This window comes from Aphis gossypii, chromosome 3, assembly GCF_020184175.1.
Source record: "Aphis gossypii isolate Hap1 chromosome 3, ASM2018417v2, whole genome shotgun sequence".
Classification (NCBI taxonomy): Eukaryota; Metazoa; Arthropoda; class Insecta; order Hemiptera; family Aphididae; genus Aphis; species Aphis gossypii.
Window position 1 is genome coordinate 12,060,971 of NC_065532.1, and position 19,343 is coordinate 12,080,313.

The 19,343-nt window shown below is 27.1% G+C and overlaps 1 protein-coding gene across 5 annotated transcripts in view; it reads left to right on the forward strand.

Moving 5' to 3' along the window:
* The window catches only part of LOC114125632 (muscarinic acetylcholine receptor M3), an 83,675-nt gene that overhangs the window by 11,882 nt on the left and 52,450 nt on the right, over window positions 1-19,343 (forward strand). For 2 of the 5 annotated variants that reach the window (XM_050204556.1, XM_050204555.1), the window contains exon 2: window positions 11,929-11,985. The exons of 2 other annotated variants lie outside the window; for them this stretch is intronic. The gene's annotated coding sequence lies outside the window, so the exon portion shown is untranslated. Of the gene's footprint in view, window positions 1-11,928; window positions 11,990-19,343 lie in introns of all 5 variants that reach the window. One more of the 5 variants, XM_050204558.1, reaches the window with a different exon arrangement.

Sequence of the window (19,343 nt, forward strand, 5' to 3'; positions counted from 1 at the left end):
TAAAACATATTATAATAATACACTCGGAATTACAGTTTAAAATTTCGATGTAGTTCGAGTTGATGTAATATTCTTAATTTAGTGTAAAAACAAATAACAACCAGTCATCAGTCATCGCAGTATAGCGTATAAATAAATAATAGATAAGAATAACGTGTCTGTTTCAATAAATATTTAAAGTTCAAGAGTTATCGAAGCTGACGTATTCGTAATAATTTATATAAGTTTTGAATAATATAGGCGTATGGCGCGGGCTTACGAAAACATAGTTTGATAGAAAGGGGTAACGTTTACTTGTTAACTTTACGTCTTATAAAAGCCTATAAAGAATACCTCCTACGAGTATAATATAAACGTTTAAACGACAAAATTGTGTTCGAGAATAATATTTTTAGGAGTACGCGAACATCGAGTAAACACTTCACATATACGTGTAGACCATTGGAATCTTGGATTACACGTTGTGGATATATACTTTTCTTCTTTTTTTTTTTTTTCATTTTCTTCTGCTTTTATTACTTCTTCTTTTGACCAACTTTCCCAACCGCATTTTCGTATTCGACAAAGACGTGTCCAGCATTATAAAAAAGTACACGCATCCTCGGAGACATGCGAATGACGGCGGTACAAAGATACTATGACTCGGGAATAAAAGAAATTTGTATGGCAAAAAAAAAACAAATCGTGCAACTACAAACGCATTACGTGTATATGACAGCTAACAATTAGATTTACTTATTCTTTTGCTCCGTAACGTTTTGTTTGTTGTCCAATTTTTTTTTTTTTCAATATTTATATTTATTATGTATGTATAATATTATATTGTTCCTACTAACGTTATTTAAATATAATAATATAACTCACAAAATCATTCACTATATTATGTTATGTACGCATTTAATCATATCATATTTTTATTTTAAATCGAATAAACCAACTACGACTTAACGAAATCAATTTAGATACGTTTAAATTAATATGCTATACATATACGTTGAAGTTTTTAAAGTAAGATGCTGATTTTGTTCAGTGAAGTTTCTGTGCGTAATTATTCATGAGTCTACCGCAGAACGCGACCAATAATAATAATAATTATTATCATACCCATAAGCCAGAAGCCAACTATATTATCATATCAAATTTGACGTTATTAAATCGGTGAACTCATATTCAAACAGTCGTACAACGTACAACGTCATGTCACATATTATACTAACTTCTACACGAAATAAACAAAAATGAAGACGAACCTTAATAATACTCTACGTCTTTCTGTTTTAATAAACGTGTGAGAATTATTATAAAAAAAAACTACCTTAGATGACGATTTTTTTTTTTTTATTCTACGTTTTTAAAACTGTTAACAGTATAATACGGCTTATTCAAAACTCGATTTCATCACGTGGATTTTTTTTTATGGTTAAATAAAATGAAGAAATTGAGCGTACCCATAATAGTACTATATATATTTTGCGGTCTATTATACAATTTATAACTCGACTAGAATCGCAGTCAAAAATACAAAAACTTCGATTTTCCTTTCTCCGCGACTTTCCATTCAAAACGTCCATATGCCGTGGCCTCGGCATCTGTGAGTTTTTATTATCTCTTTATTCGCCTTTAAAATTTTCATTAATTTTCCGAAGTATTTTCACGCCGCCGCCGCCGCCGCTAACTATCGCGCGAAGTGTATAATACCTGAATAAACGAATGCGCACATAACGCCCTGCGGCCCGTGTAGAACCTACCACGGCGTCGGAATAATAATAATAATATTGTGGTGCCGACGGCCACTGCTTTGATGTAACTGATCAAAATTATTCATTACAGAATAAGTAGGAATCGTTGTAGCGTTATTGGACACTCGGTTTATCGATTTACCGCTTTGTTTCTAGAGCACTCCTATTATATTATCATATAATATCTACACGCAGTATTGCTCTGCGTACAAAGCTTATAATGTAAAACATTGTAAACGGAAAATATTAATAATAGAAAAAAATCGCATGCGATGCCCGTGATTGTTGTTAACGATATCAAAACGGTCGAAATATTTTTAATTTATATTTTCGTCACACGATTATAATATTATACATGACGTAGACACCGATATATTATATTATAATATAAAACATTTTTAGTGCAAATCCTGTACATATATAGGTAGGTAGTATTATTAGTGCATACACGTCGTCAAAGCCGATTTCATAAAAACGCAGCTGCTGCTGCAGTGTACGTGAATAATGTTCTCGAATCTGTATAATATATAACATTGTATACACGTGGAATAGTGTGTCCGTAAAAAAGCAATTCGTCGGATGTTCAAGTGGTTTGGATGTAAATAATATATTCCAAATCGAACCGTATTTAAAACGCGACCGCAATAAAAAAAAAAATCAGCTTTTCTCTGGAATACAAATTAAAATTCTCAGCAAACCGTTTTCTCGACGACAATCGAAATTAATTTTCAACCATTCATACGGTTTGTGGTTAGACACGTTGCAATCGTCAACTGCGGTAAAATATAAAAAACAAAAAAAAAAACAAAACAAAAGCGCACATTTATTCAAGCGTTATAAATGATTTATTTTATCCACGGCAAAATTGAATTGTATTTTTGCAAACAATAGTAACTTATTGTCTGTTGATTATTTCCAACCGTGTATGCATTTTTAAAATACATAATATTTTTTATATATAATATAAACAAAGTATGGCATTATTATTACTATTATTACTGTTTTTAAATTAAAAATACGAACGTGTTTTATACGTTAAATGTTTATGTACACATAAAAATCTTGGTAAGTAATAATCAAAGATATATGAAAATATATTTCGATATAGATATGACTTGTTTGAAAATTAAAGTCATTCAGACGAAAGTGTTAAGAGCAATTCGTAATTCGGCCCCTTGAATGAAGAAGAAAGCTTTCAGTGATTAACAAGTGGGTCATGTTATGGCAAAATAATCCAATTTAAATATTAGTTAACTTGTATAGACTGTATACGTATACACACGACGACCAAGAACAAAAACTTAACAGACTACGGTTCTAACAACTTACACTAATTCTATTTCAGCGTGTGATTATAAGCTTTTATTATATTATTAATGGATTTCGCGACGTCTAATAATACATTCTATCATTAGGAGTATAGTACCTATAAACATATATATGACACAAGGAAACAAATCGGTATACCTGCCAGTATAGTTTGAATGTACGAGCTATAGCAAAATAATTTATTCAGAAATTCTAAAGTACCATAAGTTGTTTTACCACCAAGTCCGTACATTATATTCAAGACACTGAGAATTCGAAATCATTCTGTTGCATTCTTGTACATGTATCTAGTGACACCGTCGACATGAATATCATCAACAGCTCTAGATACAAAATAATGATAGTAAATAAAATATTCAAATAGCATTTTTTGTTATAATAATAATATTTAAATAAATCAATTTAACAAAAAATCTAGTGTTATATATGAGTATAGTTATCAATTTATCATAATATTATTCTATCATTATTCTATTTAATACTGTATGGAAATCGATTTATGAATTGAAATTTAGTTGTTAATGTTCATATCGTGTTAAAGTATATGAAAACAATTTTTAGTAAAGCTCAATTTACCCAAAAATGATAAATCATTACTGAAAAATGTTTAATATTACGTAAAAAAAAATAATAAATGAAGGGTTGTTTCTAATACTTTTTTTGGATATGCCATTTTTTATTTTACTTTTAAATTATTTTTACTGTTTCAAAAATTTGTTTAAAAAAAACCTCTATTTAAAATTACACGTAAATTCAAAACCAATAAGCTTACATGCACATGGAATCCTTAATTATACACATTTTAGTTATGTAATTATTACTACACTACATAAAGTAAAAATGAATACCATTATAAATAATTCTGGACAACTCTCTGTATATTATCATGTCTCGTGAACTTTGGCAATTACGCGTATGGTGAAGTTTGAAATTCCCTTTTCTCGTATAAAGTAAAAATGATCCCGTAGGGCTCAAAAACAGATAAGAAACCATAGATAAAAAAGAAACTTAAGTCGGGCTGAGAGGAATAAAGCTCTAGAAAATATTCGTAGCAAAACTAGGTCAGAATTCTTAGTAATATTCTAGAATTTTTTACCAACTTAATATCTGATGTTTAAACTTAAAACACATATTACGTCTAACTGTATTATTTACACCTGTTAACAAAAAAACAAATAGTTATACTACCTACACGTTAATTTGTTTTAAAATAAAATAATCAAAGTTTATAATTAATATTGATAATAATTTTTAAAATTTGTTATTTTAATGCAATGTTTATTGTATCATTATAGCAGTTTTAGTTGTTTAATAATAATTATTTATAAATGTATGTAGTATGTATACGATAATATTTATTATATATTATTTTTTATAAATCGACGGATTGTTGACTTTAAATTCCTAGTAAATATTATACTGAAATCGGTAAATTAGTGCTTTAAAATTTTAAATGTTACTACTTGTTTTTGATTTTTAAAATAATAATTTCACTTAAATATAAAATATATAAATCATAAATTTGCATAAACTTAAATTTTATGTTTGAAAGATTATTATCTCTGAACAAATCCCGAACATATATTAAATTATGTTATAACATTTTAAATAAAAATTCGTTATCATAAAAATCATATCTAACGAACGACAAATATAAATAGGTAGTTTAATGATATGCAACTTTTAATTCATTTATAGGATAGTTAGTACGTCATTCATATTATTTTCATGACATTGACTAAAATAATACAGAATAGATTCGTAATCACAAAAGCAAAATAGAATTCTTTAAAATTTTTCATTATTACAAATATACAAGAAAAAAACATTTTTTGCAAGTTTTTGTGATCGTTCAACGTGACTGAAATAATTCATTTTCATATAAATCATACTGTCAATTAAAATTAAAATACGCAGATAAGAAATTATAAAACTTTTAGTTGGCAAACATTGAAACGTTACATAGATTATGCCCAAGGAAAGTCAGCAAAAGTTGGATAATACAAGTTTTAAAATGATCCACTTTGGTGCACCATTATAATATTTATAGTCATTTAATACTTGTACGATAATTCATATTTATTAATAAATTCAAAAATTTTAAACCGTCAATGATACATGCCATGCCGTCATTATATGAATAAAATTAATACCAGTATATGAGATATGTAAAACATATTATATTTCATGAGTTTATGAATAATATGCGTATCTGAATATTTTATATTTTTTTAAATTACTAACATAAAAAAAACATTTCTGTAAATATTGTGAAACAGTAAAGTAAGTTTTTAAATTATGACAAAATAATTAACATATAATTATTTATCATTTAAATAAGCAATTTCATCCAAATTGTATAAACTTAAAATGTCAATAAAAAATTATTTTCTTTATATACTTTTTAAATTTTATGGTTTCAGCTCAAAATAGATTAAGCCAGAATAGAAACTCTAGCTTATCAAATTTTAGTTCTCCATTTTGAAAGGACTTATCAATGAATTAATTCTGTGATAATATGTTTTATTTCGTAAGCAAACTAAAAAATGTAATATTTTCTGCCCTTAGAATCACTTCTCTCTCAAACTTATCATCTCTAAAGCTTTGTTGATTACCATAATTTGACGACAAAAAATATATTTTATAGAACTGAAATTTTTATGTTTATTTTTTCGTGTTTTTTTTCAAAGATTTTCGAACTGATAAGCCCTTCACCATTATATTTTTAGGTGACCATACGAGTTGTGTATTTTCTTGATGAGTTTCCATTCTGATTTAATATATTCTGTGGTTTTGGCATCAACTAATTATGAAGAATTTCGTATAAAATTGTACTACTGTAAACTTAGATACAAAAAAAAAGTATTTATGAATTTTTAACAACAAAATAGTTAACATTTTTTTGCAATTTTAATGAAGTATAAAGTCCAACTTCAAATACATATTATAAAAAAAAATTTGACAGTGTGTTTAAATATTTTTATACAAATATAAAAATAACTTTGGTGGGATCTTGAATTAAATTTCCAAGAATATTGACCCAGCAAATAATTTTTATAGAAATTTATAGAAAAAACGAAAGAAAAATGTTAATGTTTCATATCTATAAATAATTCAAAAAGAGCTTACAAAATTTAAAAATATTATAGTATGTCGTAAATAATAATATTGAAATTTCCAGTATCTACGGTTGTTTGTATTTGAGTTGCATCAAAAACCAAAATTTTTCGTAAATAGGATTTGTATAAGAATACCTATTTTTCCTTAATTTTTTGTTTGTGTTCCCATTATAAAATAAGTTATTTAAATAAAAATGTTTATGTTTGAACTCTTAAAAGTACAAACTAGATCCAATTTTATTTCTAAAACCACTCCTATTTTTGGAAATCGACGTATTACTCATCATAATGAAATCTTATATTATAATATTCATCCACATAAAAAAATGTATCATGATAAAATCGTTCCGCTCATAATCTAAAATTAGTTTTAAATATACTCGTATATTATAAAAAGCTAAAAAATCTAAATATTTTTCACTTATATATTTATATATATATAATATCAAAATATTATTATATTTGATTCTTACATAAATTAAAATTCATATTTCGTGGAATTTAAGTATATCCTAAGAAGTTAAATATATTTAATATTTAAACTAATTATACATGTTTTAATAAACTATAAACTAACTATATTGAGAATATACTTGTTAAAACTTAAACTACTTACAGTAATCTAGTTGAGAAAATTTTTGATTTGTTTATTTTTGATTACATATTAACATACATTAAGTACTTAACTACTTGAGTCACGTAATATTGTGTATTTTAATTATTTTATGTTATTTTTTATTACATAAAATTCACTAACCTCAATTTATTTCAACATATGTTTCAGTATATTTTTTATTATTTAAGTAATATAAAATAAATTGTATTATATAATATATTTTATGTATCTACATGAAAATCATCTAATAATATGAAGTCTATTTGACAAATTATGGCTAAAATGCTTACCAATTTTTAATTATTTTGTAAAAAATATCTTTTAAACAGTTTAAATATAATTTGCTAAAACATCAATAATAATTTATTTTTTTTGTATTTTATTTAAATATGAATTTTTGTTGTGTGAAATAGTTAAAACAGTATATTGTGTGTAATATCAATGAACCTATCTTTCCAATTATGTAAAATATTTTAAACACATTTAAATTGATAGAACAATAAATATTATCATAAACCAAAAAAAAAAAATATTAGATTAATTCTAACAAATACGTTAACTATGGAAACTATTTTTTAGAAATAAGTTTAATAAAACATAGTTGCGACAAGTTTCAAATACCTAACTTTTTTTAACTTAAATTTGTTATAAAGTTTTGTTTCCTTGAACATTTCACAAATGTTGAACTTACACGTTACACGTCTAGATATATTTTTTTCTCTTTTTTACGTATCAAAATGTGTACTTCATTTAAAGTCCTATAAATTTCATAAAATATTTAAGTTAATAATGTATGGAATTATCAAGTAACAAATACATTTTCAATTGTATTAAATTTCAGTGAATGAAATATCGAGAATTTTCAAATTATTTTCTCTTGAACGCATATACTCCTATACGTTAATACACTAATACGTTATGAATTATATCATCGCTTTAAGTATGTAATACTATTAAACGACAGAATTGTTATTGTTGTTATTATTTTTTTGTTTAATTTATTGGTTCAATCATGTAAGCTTGAGAAGAAAATTTCAATGATTAATCGTTGAATCTGGGAAAATTATTTAAATAATCTGGTTGGTAGGTATATTGTATTTTTTTTCTTTCTTCGTCAAATAATAAATATTTCACTAAAATATTATAATTCAATAAAAAAAGTGTAGTTCAATTTGTATTTTAAATGTCAACTAATTTTCTGAATTATAACGTGTCGAAGTTTAAATTTTATTACGCTTAGACTTGTTTTTATTTTGTATCAGCTGTGGATTTATAATTAGTTATTATCTTGAAATTTAAAATAAAACAGAACTAAACTTTAACTTTATATTTTATATGTATATGTTACGAAAAAACAAATAAACTATACAATATAAAAAACTGATTCAGTTAAAATAATATAAAATAACATAATGAGAGCAATATAATTTATATTATGTTCACATACTACTGAAATGTTTTAGTTTTAAAAATGTAGACCTACCATATCATCTATATAGGCTATGTACTCTATAAAAATAAATCAATGAAATATTTTCATGTTCTCTGTAATGACCATAAAAAGCACATTTCAAATAAGCCCTTACCTTTTTATAACTGTAATATTATATAGACACTATGAGACTATGAAATAGCTAGACATTAACAATTGTATACAATTCGACGTGTGTTATAAATTTATAACCAGTCACAGCATAATTGATTAACATTATATTTTATAAGATCCCAAATGTCGGAGTTAAATTATTTATTTTTGATTTGATAAGAATAAAATATATAATATTTTATTTGTTCGTCAAAAATTATAGTTAATTGAATTACAATACATTTGTTATTGTATTTATATATATATATATATAAAAAAACTTTTTGAAAAACAATTGAAAATGTAGAACTGAAAACAAATATCATAGAACCTATTCTATTTTTAGTCAATGTAGATCAAAGGTTTTATGCAACGTTTATGAGGTTTTTTTTTTTGTTTCAGATAATTTGTTTGTATTAATAAATGAAAATGTACCTATATAATATTATAATGAATAATAGTTAGTAATTTTTCAATACAATAAAGTGTCATGATCAATCTATTTAAACATAACATAACTCAATAACAATAATATATAGGTAACATTTTCTATCAAGATTTTCATAACAAAATGAACATTTTTATCTATTTATTTGTAGTACTATTTTCCACGAAATCTATAAGTAACAACCAAGCTGAATATCACGCTTCAGCCCTTAGGATTAAATATGACCTTCGGGCACGTACAATTTCAAACAAATGGCGAACACACATAAATTCTGGTATCGGTTAGGTTAGGACGAAGAGAGTACATTATGGCACCAAAGTGGTTATTAATATAATATATATTCATAATATATAGACTTATAGAATGGTATGTTCTAGAAATCGTTGTATATTAAACATTTAGTAAGAAAATAGACTGCTATAAATTACAGACATTTCATAAATAAATCAAAACACGAATAGATCCATGTGCGCGTTTGTGCTAGAAAATTTATAATATTATTAAGGATAGACCGTGAATTTTATAGTTGAATTATCAATACATTTAATATGTTAAGACTTAATTTTTCTTCCACGATATTATTATATTAATGCATTAAAATCGTTTAAGGATATTGGATATAAATTGTACTTAAATTGATTTATATTTATTTTTCACGTTACATTATTATTGTAAACATAAAAACTATAAATTTCTCTAATTTTATTATTATTATTTTTTTTTTAATGTTCTCTATATCATAGAATTTTAATACACGGGCATAATTATATCAAACTTTTTAAATTAGAAAATTCTCATGGGATACCTGTATAATATTTCAAAACTTAAATAAAGAAATTTAAAAAAAATAAACATAACTAAATTTTATCTCATTGCTCAAATGTTTTATGACTCATAAAACACAAATCCCAAGCTTACACATACAATATGTTGGTTCTTATCATACAAATTCAAAGAACACTGTTTTTTAACTCTACCTATATAAGATTTAAAATAATATCATATTCATAAATAAAAACCTTGTTTTTGCGCTACTAACTATGTTTACTTTCTTTATTGAGTTTTATTTTTCATAAAATGAACTAAACACACTGATTACCTATAACGTAACTTTGGAGAGATTTACTTAATTTAATTTGCACTTAAAATTATACTAGAATTGATTAACCCAATTTGATAAATGAATAAACATTATGTGTTTTGATTGATTCGAGTTTACTATTCACGCATTCGCCAATCAACGTACCAAAAATACTTTACAAACGTACACATATAAAGTGTTAACAAGTGTTTCTAGTCAACAACATTGTAATGAATTGGACATATTATTTTAATTTAGTTATTACCCATGATACTAATTCAAGTATTCTACTAAAATGGCATTTGCTCGTTTGATGTTAACAAATAGGTACCTACATCTAAACTGCAACACGATGCACTTTAGATAATTTTGATATACAATAAATTGTATTATTAGGCAAATGCATTGTGCATGTACCTAATATTTATTTTATATAGTTCAATACTATGGTATTTTATTATTATGATTCGATACAGCTTATTTTGTGATTACTATCAGCCAGTAATAGGTGGTCGAGATCATAAAATAATAAAAATTAAATCAATGCGTGAAAAATCATTCTTCACGTTCAAATTAATTATTTTAGAGTACTCGCGTGGCTTTAAATTATTTTTTAAATTTAAGTTCATAGCAATAGTTCTTTTAATTATATTTAGTGTATGGTGGATGCAGTAAAATAGGATTTTAAAAAAAAGTGGAAAATAGGTAATATTATATCTGCTACACAGTAAGAGTCGAGTTTACGGTATACCTCTCTCGATATTTAGTAGGTCACTGCAATGGCTGTGTATAATTTGAATACAATGATAATTGTATACGAATAACGTTTCTAAATGAATACTCAGCTTATAATAGAGTAATTTATTTTATTAATAGAAATACAATATAAAAGGCAATAGTTAAAATTAATCAATTAACAAAACATCGTTGCAAATAGTTAAGTAGAAAAAAAGATTTCGATCTCCAAAAATATTTTTGAAATACAACAAAGTAAACTCTTTATTCTTCATTTATATATGCACTTTCGTCAATATTTGAAATTCAAATGTTCATATAAAATATGTGACAAAATATTTTAAATTTTTGATTTTCAGTAAGAAATACTTTTGAAGAAAAACTAGTCAAACTCTTATAAAAAAAATAAATAAATGGCGTGATGGGAAATTGTGATTTTATGCATGGATTTTGAAAATCAATGAAATTTCAACTTCAAAAGTTTAGAAAAAGAATATTGTAGAATGACAATCAAATTTTAGTAAGCAAAACTTATATGAATTCTATTATTACATTTTCAAGCCTTTAGTCTGAGTATTATAAATTTTATGAATTTTTAACTCTTTAACTCAAAATAATTTACAAATATTTGATATTTTGACGAATTTTGTCAGAATTCAAAACTCAAACATACATGCAAAAAATATTTTAGATTTAAGCTCAAATTTTATCCAAGCTTTTTTTATAAAACTTTAAAAAAATATTTTAATATTGTTATGTTTATAAATAGTTCAAAAGATTCAAAATATTTTGAAAATCATATTATAAATCTATAGAAAATGCTAATAAACAAACATAATAAATGCATAGTGGAAACTTCATATACCAACGATTATTTATTTTTGAATTAAAATAAAAAACAAGATTATCGTTTTTGTCTACTAGTTTTTCATACGATTTTTGGTTTTTTTTTATAATTTTATTTTTGTTTTTATCAATAAGTAGAAAAGTACCAACTTAGAATTTTTTATTTCTAACATCCAAATCGCACTTTCTTATAATAAAAGATGCTTAAGAACATTTTTTGAACAATTTGGTTACGATACTACTATTTGTGTAAACTGTATATTTTAGTACTTACAAATAACATTTACCTTATTTAAATTGAACTTATTTTTAAATATTATAATAACTAAAACAAGATATAAGTTGATCATAAAGCATAGTAGCACACAATTTCGTGATTACACTTATGTAATATTTTTTACTTTCATTTTTTTCCTGTTTTTTGTTATAGATAGAACCAATATAATTTCAAAAATCGATTCTGGACAGTGCTTTATATGTGACATAAGTATGTACGTTATTTTAAGTAATGGACTTCGTGCATGTAAGCTCGTAGATTGCTTTTTCTCGTGATAAATCAAACTCATTTGGATAAAGTTAAAATTTTAACACGGAAACTGCGGTTAACAAGGTCGAACTTGGTCAGTCGTATTGATTTCACATACCTACATTTACCCCCGATGCTTGTCCTCCCTTCGTTTCACAGTTCTCTTGCAACATGCTCAGCCAACATAAAACGGTTCATTGAGTATGGTAATGAACAGCAACATTATCTCTTATAGTATAGTAACTATATCAGTAAGGTTGGCATTTTCCGGCCATAACACATATAACACAAGGGTATGAAATATAATTTCTATACATTTTGTAGATTAAATCAACACTATGTATTAAACCTAAAAACAAATATCGATTTTCATACATGGGTGTTTAACATTATTCCTCTATTTGCTTGCACTCCGATATACATATAAAAAAAAAAATATATATATATATTATTTATCTAAATCACCGTAAAAATAATATTGTGAGTCAGATGTATACATAAATTTTATTTTAATGTTTACAAATCGGGTATCAAATCATTTTCAAACATTATTAAATCACGCGGGCATCGTAAAAACTAAACTGTTATAGTACCTACAGAATATAATATTCCATAAAATCGAGCAAACGTTAAGTAGTTTTACTGAAAAGTATAACGAATAAAGAAATTATAAAGTTCTCCGTCACAATACTGAGTCGACATTTTTTGGGTTGGATTGTTTTCAAACGTACTGATGAGTTGATTCGTACTTAAAAATAAACTGAAATAACTCGACTTATAGTTTATTTATTTTCCTATCGTAAGATATTTACAAAAAATATTATTATTATACGTATTAGGTTTTTCTATATCTGGTGACTATAATAGTTTGAAAACGTGTTGAATTAAGACGACGTCAGAATAATATATATGTGTGCACGACGCATGTAACAATGACGTAAAATAACCGTCTGGTTTATTATATCACAACGTTCATGATCTTCGCGAAATATTACAGTCACTACCCCGAAGTAGCATAATTTGGTAGGTAGGTATACGTATGCGTATTATGTAGGTAAGAACGTGACGAATTAAACTGCGAGCGGCTGGTATTGTGTTGTGTGCGTAACGAGTAAACGCGTTATGAATTTGGACTCGCTGGGTGTAGTTGTTCATAAATCACGAGATGATAATAATAATATTATTATTATGCGCTGTTATAATGAAGACGACGACAACGACGACGACGACGACAATGACGACAGAGAATCTACACACTCTCAGTACGAATAACGCACAAGTACTTATACATTAATATTTTATACTCTCCGAGAAGGCGTTTACGTCGATCGTTTATAGTACGTTTCGTCGTACGTTCGCGTTACGTCATTTCCGTAATGTGTAGAATACAACGATAATAATAATATTATTATTATAATAATAAATTGTGTTGTATGATTGATCGAACGGTTGAACGATGGATCGGCGACGCGGAAACAGACGAGAACGACGAATAATAATGTGAAGGAAGTAGCTTTTTTTTCGCATCGAAACGTCGTCCCCATATTGGCATCCAGTATTTATTTAAAAAGAATCGTATGACGTTATGATTGAATCGGTATCGTATACGATACCGTCTTCGGTGTTGCACGCAGACTTTGAACACGTTATTATACGTATACTTCTCAGTAGTTATCGAATTAAAACGTTGAAATTTAAAAAAAAAAAAAACGATTCAAAAATATCGATCTACGATATTTTGTACTGCCGTTTTCTAATCGTTCCATATTTGATTGAAGATGACTTCCTGCACATGAGTTCTAAGTGCACGTTTTTCGAGTTACTGATTACCAGCCTTTGCTAAAATCAATGGAATCTCACCGCCGATTCGGACGATATATTATCATAAAATATTGAAAACCAATATTCTGATGTTTTTGAACTTGGGAACCAATTCAAAAACACCGGTTTTTTTTTTTTCGTATAAAGATAAATTTGAATAATACGTTGTTTTAACACGTGAAAAAAACGCACAACGAGTGAATCGCCTGGAGATTTTTAGAATATGATATATCGTTGTTGTTATTATTATTACGCTGACCCTTTGTAAATTTTCAGTGGCGTTCTATTTTCTATACTTTCTCTCTTTCTGAAATTATTTTATTTTATTTTTTCTTTTTTTTTTTTTTTACTACCTACTCGTCTTTATTGGCATCTTGGCAGACGATGGTCCATGTTTCCCCACCTTAATCCTCGGATTACACCAAAACTACGGGCGTGCATTTATTTTTCTCCCTTCCACTTGGAATACCTCATTATCTAACCCTATATTTTTCTTCAACGCCACCATAGTCCATAGTAAACACTTTCGGCTACAGCATCATTATTATTCCTATCCGTTCGTCGTATTCGAAATGCGTACAACGTTTATACATACATCACGTTGTACGCTCACAAAAATTATTTCTGTTTGTAGACGTAAAACACAAATTGCATCGTACTCTAAATAAAAGACGAGATGCATTACGGTAATTTTTATTGCGGGAAAACCACATTCTAATTTCCGAAAGCTAATGGTATACCATCACCCACACTGAAATATGATGGCTACCTCGTTTACTAATGAATAATAAACAGCTCACCGATTACAAATCAAAAACAATTAAAACTCCAATAAATGGTGCACCGTGAATCTTGGACTGTTTTAATTACCATGTTATTAGATTATGTATCTAGCTGACAGAAATATTTGGTCTATTTTTTACAGCCAATCGAAAATTTAATTCCGTGTTAAGTACCTATTAAAACTGAAGTTTATGATACATGCTCATACACGCGCCACACTATGATAAAGATAATGCATGAATATTGTAGGAATTGGAATTATTGTTTAAATTTATAAATAAAAAATGTCAAATGAGTGTTATTATTTCTCACATAGATAATAAAAATAATACTATATTGACTAAATTACACGCCACATAAGTTTTCGTTTTTTCTGGTTTTTTTTAAAAAAAATAGAAATAATAATAAATAACTATTACGATTGCATACAACTGCGAACAATAACATACTGTTTAAAATAAATAGTATTATATTATAAATCAATAGGTAATAGAAAATGTATATTATAACCTATATAATATCCAATGGTAATTATTTAAAAATATATTATTGACTTCTCTGAGAATATTTAGTTAAGAATTTAATTTGAGTATGTGTAAAAGTCATTAGGTAAATGTTAATCAGTTTTACAGTGGCTTCTAATCACGGCAAAGATGTACGCTATACCTTAACTAAATAATAAAATTAGTTGTATTTTACTTAAGTTTCATCAAACACAAATAAAATAATAATTACATAATCAGTTATGTGTTATGTCATATTATTAAATTTAAATTTCAGTATGAAAATATTACATTTATTACTCATCGCATAAAAAAATATTATTTAATTAAAATATAATTCCATATACATAAGTCGGTTTATAATATTTTCCAATTAAATAGTTAAGCTTTGATTATAGAACATAAAATTAAGTTGTTGAGTTAAGTTATCCACATAAATCAGTTTAATAACCAATTAATATTTTGAAGATCTTCATTCTCTCTCTCTCTCTCTCTCTCTCTCTGATCTTTATTATCATAATATACGTATACACCTGAAATTTATTATTGTTGATATATTATTTATGCTTTGTTGTGAATTTCCAAAAATTAAAACAATACATTTTTTTAACCCTTATATACAAACGATTTAAGACAGTTATATCTAGATATTATTAAAATGTTATAATTTATGAATAAATTAACTCTCAAAAGCAAAGACAGCAGGTAAGTATTTTATTTTTTTTTTCAAAAATGGCAACCAGATTTAAATATTCTATAATTTAATACAATATTAATAATGCGTATATCCTCTTCCATTTTGAGTGTAATTATACATTTAAACATGTTCTTGACTTTTAGTATCAATCGAAGTACAGTTTAAAGGAAGTAGTACAACTAATAATATTATTACATCAGAATATTTGTTAGGTTTGGCATAATTTTTGATAGGGCTGTGTCTATAGGTAGCTAGTTTATTTTACTTTTAGGATAAGTTTTAATTGTTGCAAAACGTATAAAACCATTAAATGTGCCGCTGAACATGTTTAACATATTTATACCAATGTATATTACACATACCTATATAATATTAGTTATTATCGTCGTCGTAAGAACCCTGTTCCAACCACTACCCGGCCAACACCCAAAGCAGGTGCACATGGTTGTACGTTACAAACTCGGTTAGCGATAAGCCACACAAACCTATATATTATATTATTATTACTGTTGTTCGAACAAAGGACGTAGTAATAATAATAATAATAATAATAATAATAATATAAAATACGTATAGCTGATAAAGTACTTATATACAGTTGATTCTGCGTTGGTTGTGGTGGCGGTGCGACAAACTCCATCCAATGTAGCTGCGATGATGATGATCGGGTTAGGACTGAGACGGTTGGCGCGTATAATAATGCGCTTAGTAATAATGTACTTAGTACGTACCTATAGTTAATCGAATATTACACTTTGTGGAGGCACGGAACACGTGGTTCCGGCAACGGTGGCCGAGTGCGCGACGGAATTGTGGAAAAACAGCTAGTGAGAAATAGAGAGAGAGACGGAGAGAGTGTGTATATGTTCGCCTGTGTATGTGTGTGTGTGTGTGTGTGTGTGTGTGACGGAGAGGCAGAGAATTCGCAGATGTCAGGAAATAAACTCGACTCTCGCAAAATTTCCGCACGAATTCTCGGGGCCGCCGACAAGCGAGCGCTCCGATTTCCTCCCCTCGCCGTATCGCCACCACCACGTCGTCCGACGAACACGACGAATGCTGTTTAGCACCCGTTGTTTATTTTTTTCGCACTCCGCACAAACATAATTATTGCCCCCGGTTCCGCCGTGCACGTCGGCTTGTGGAAGGGGAGCGTACGCAATTATTGCCCCGGCCCTGGCGAACGGAGCGCATATTATGCAGTCTGTTAATTACCGTCACGCCGTTTCCTTCCGACCGGACGTCCGGGCCGATCCACAATCTCCTCCGAAAAGAAACTATATCGTCGAATACCCCAGCCGCCGCGGGAAACGATCGAGACTTCTGTTATGTACGTCACCGCGACACCAAACTCGTGCATATACTCGAAGGCGTCGCAGTCGTTACTTGTTGTTGTTGTTGTTGTTGTTGATTTTATTACTTGTTGTTGGTATTTTCGTTGTTTCCGTTGTTTTTACTATCGCTTTAATTATTCTTATTTTTTTTTTTTTTTTTAACACGTCAATCCACAGATATTACCGTGTGAGTGTTCGCCAAAATGTATTCCTAACACATGTCTATGCCTAAAACTCGATTGTAACACCCTCAGGAAGTTGTGTATATATAATATTATATAAATATATATATTACCTATATGTATATGCTCAATCGATATCGCGTGGCGTACAAAAGAAGAGCCCGGCACTTTGTGTGGTGCCTTTTGTACACCGTTCTTCTTTTCATAAGACACGTACTTAAGCTCTGAATACCGCCACCCTTCGTCGCCGCCACTAGCTACAACACCAACAACGCCAAGAAAGACAACTGAATATTCTCGAATAATACTGCTCGAGCCAAACAAAATTAAATACATTTTTAACACCCATTTTATCGTAGGAGAACGAAACTCGACGGCGAAAAAGTAAAAACGTACCTATATAATATAATATAATAAAATGTTACGTTACTAGACAGTAGACGGCATAGTTTAAATTATTATTACTATTATTATTATTATCGTTATTATTGTACGTATTGTATTCGGTGTAATTGTGTTATCCGCGTGCGAGAATTTTAAACAGAAAATAGATTTTATCAGATTTGTTTCCAAATCACATCTGCATGACAATGAATATTGAATACCTAAACTATAAAACTCTACCATATCAGACCCTTAACTCTAAAGAAATTAAAATAGAAGAAAATTGCAAAATATAAAGGAAAAATCGCTCTGATTAAACGATATAAGCTTCGATCAAAGTATTTTTTACAACGATTATTGATGAAATAACAATAGATATGGGATTAAAATAAAATTCTTTTAAAAATTGAAAATAATCTGACTTGTGATATAGCCTCACAATATTTTACTGACTGGGTAGTTAAAAGTTAAATAATAGTAATTACTAATCAAATACTAACCACTATAATCATAAATCATAGAAGTCAGCCACAAATTACAGTAGTCAGAATTCAATCAATATGAGACAATAACATACTTATATAATAGAAAAATTATTTCATACATTTATATTTTGATATATTTAAAAAAAATAAATATTAAAAAACTATGTCTTAACTCTTGATCTCTGCAACTTAAGTAAAATAATATGTAGGTATACATTATTTAAATTCAAAAATTTATCATGATTAATATTATACTCAAATTAGCATAGTAAATAGTAGAAAATTATATGTTTAACTATTAATCACTCAATTATTTGCTTTACTTTTAAGTTTTAATACATAGAATATATTTTCAACACGCGATCAAATGCTTTTCTTATCTTCTGATTCGAAAAGTATATTATTTGCAATCACAAAGTTTATTAAAAAGCATTTGTATGACCATATTTTTTGTAAAAATATACGTATATTATTTCGATATTTTTCTATAATGGTCACGTTTAAAAAAAAAAAATTGACTTATTATATAATTGTATATTTTTATACATTACGTAATCTAAACTTTATTACGAAATATAGCAATCAGTCGTAGAAATACATATTTCTATTATAAAAAGAAAAATGTACTCCTGAACTGTATTCAACGTGTACCTAAATTATAATGAAGATTAGAGACTTTTACATTTAACATGGTTAAATATACGAGTATACTTGTATATTTTGAGAATATCAAAAAAGTTACATACGAATCCTTTTATACAGTAACAAGCTAAGTTATAAGACATGGGGCATAGCATATTTTTGTGTACAGTACTTTTTCTTTTGTGTCATATTATATTATACGTACTAAACATATAAATAGATACTTCTAAAACTTAATACTTAACTAATTAAATTTCAGAATTTACATACATCAATTATTTTTCATAACTATAGTTGTATCTAATTTATATTTATACACAATACACATGAATAACTCATATATTTTTCGATTAGGCAATCTTAAGTTGATTAACTAAAGAAAATCGTATAAGCTAACATATTTTGATTTACCCGATTTATCATGGTTTTAAATAAAATAAATATGTTTACTGCAAGACTTTCCCACATAAAATTATCATTTTTGTCAA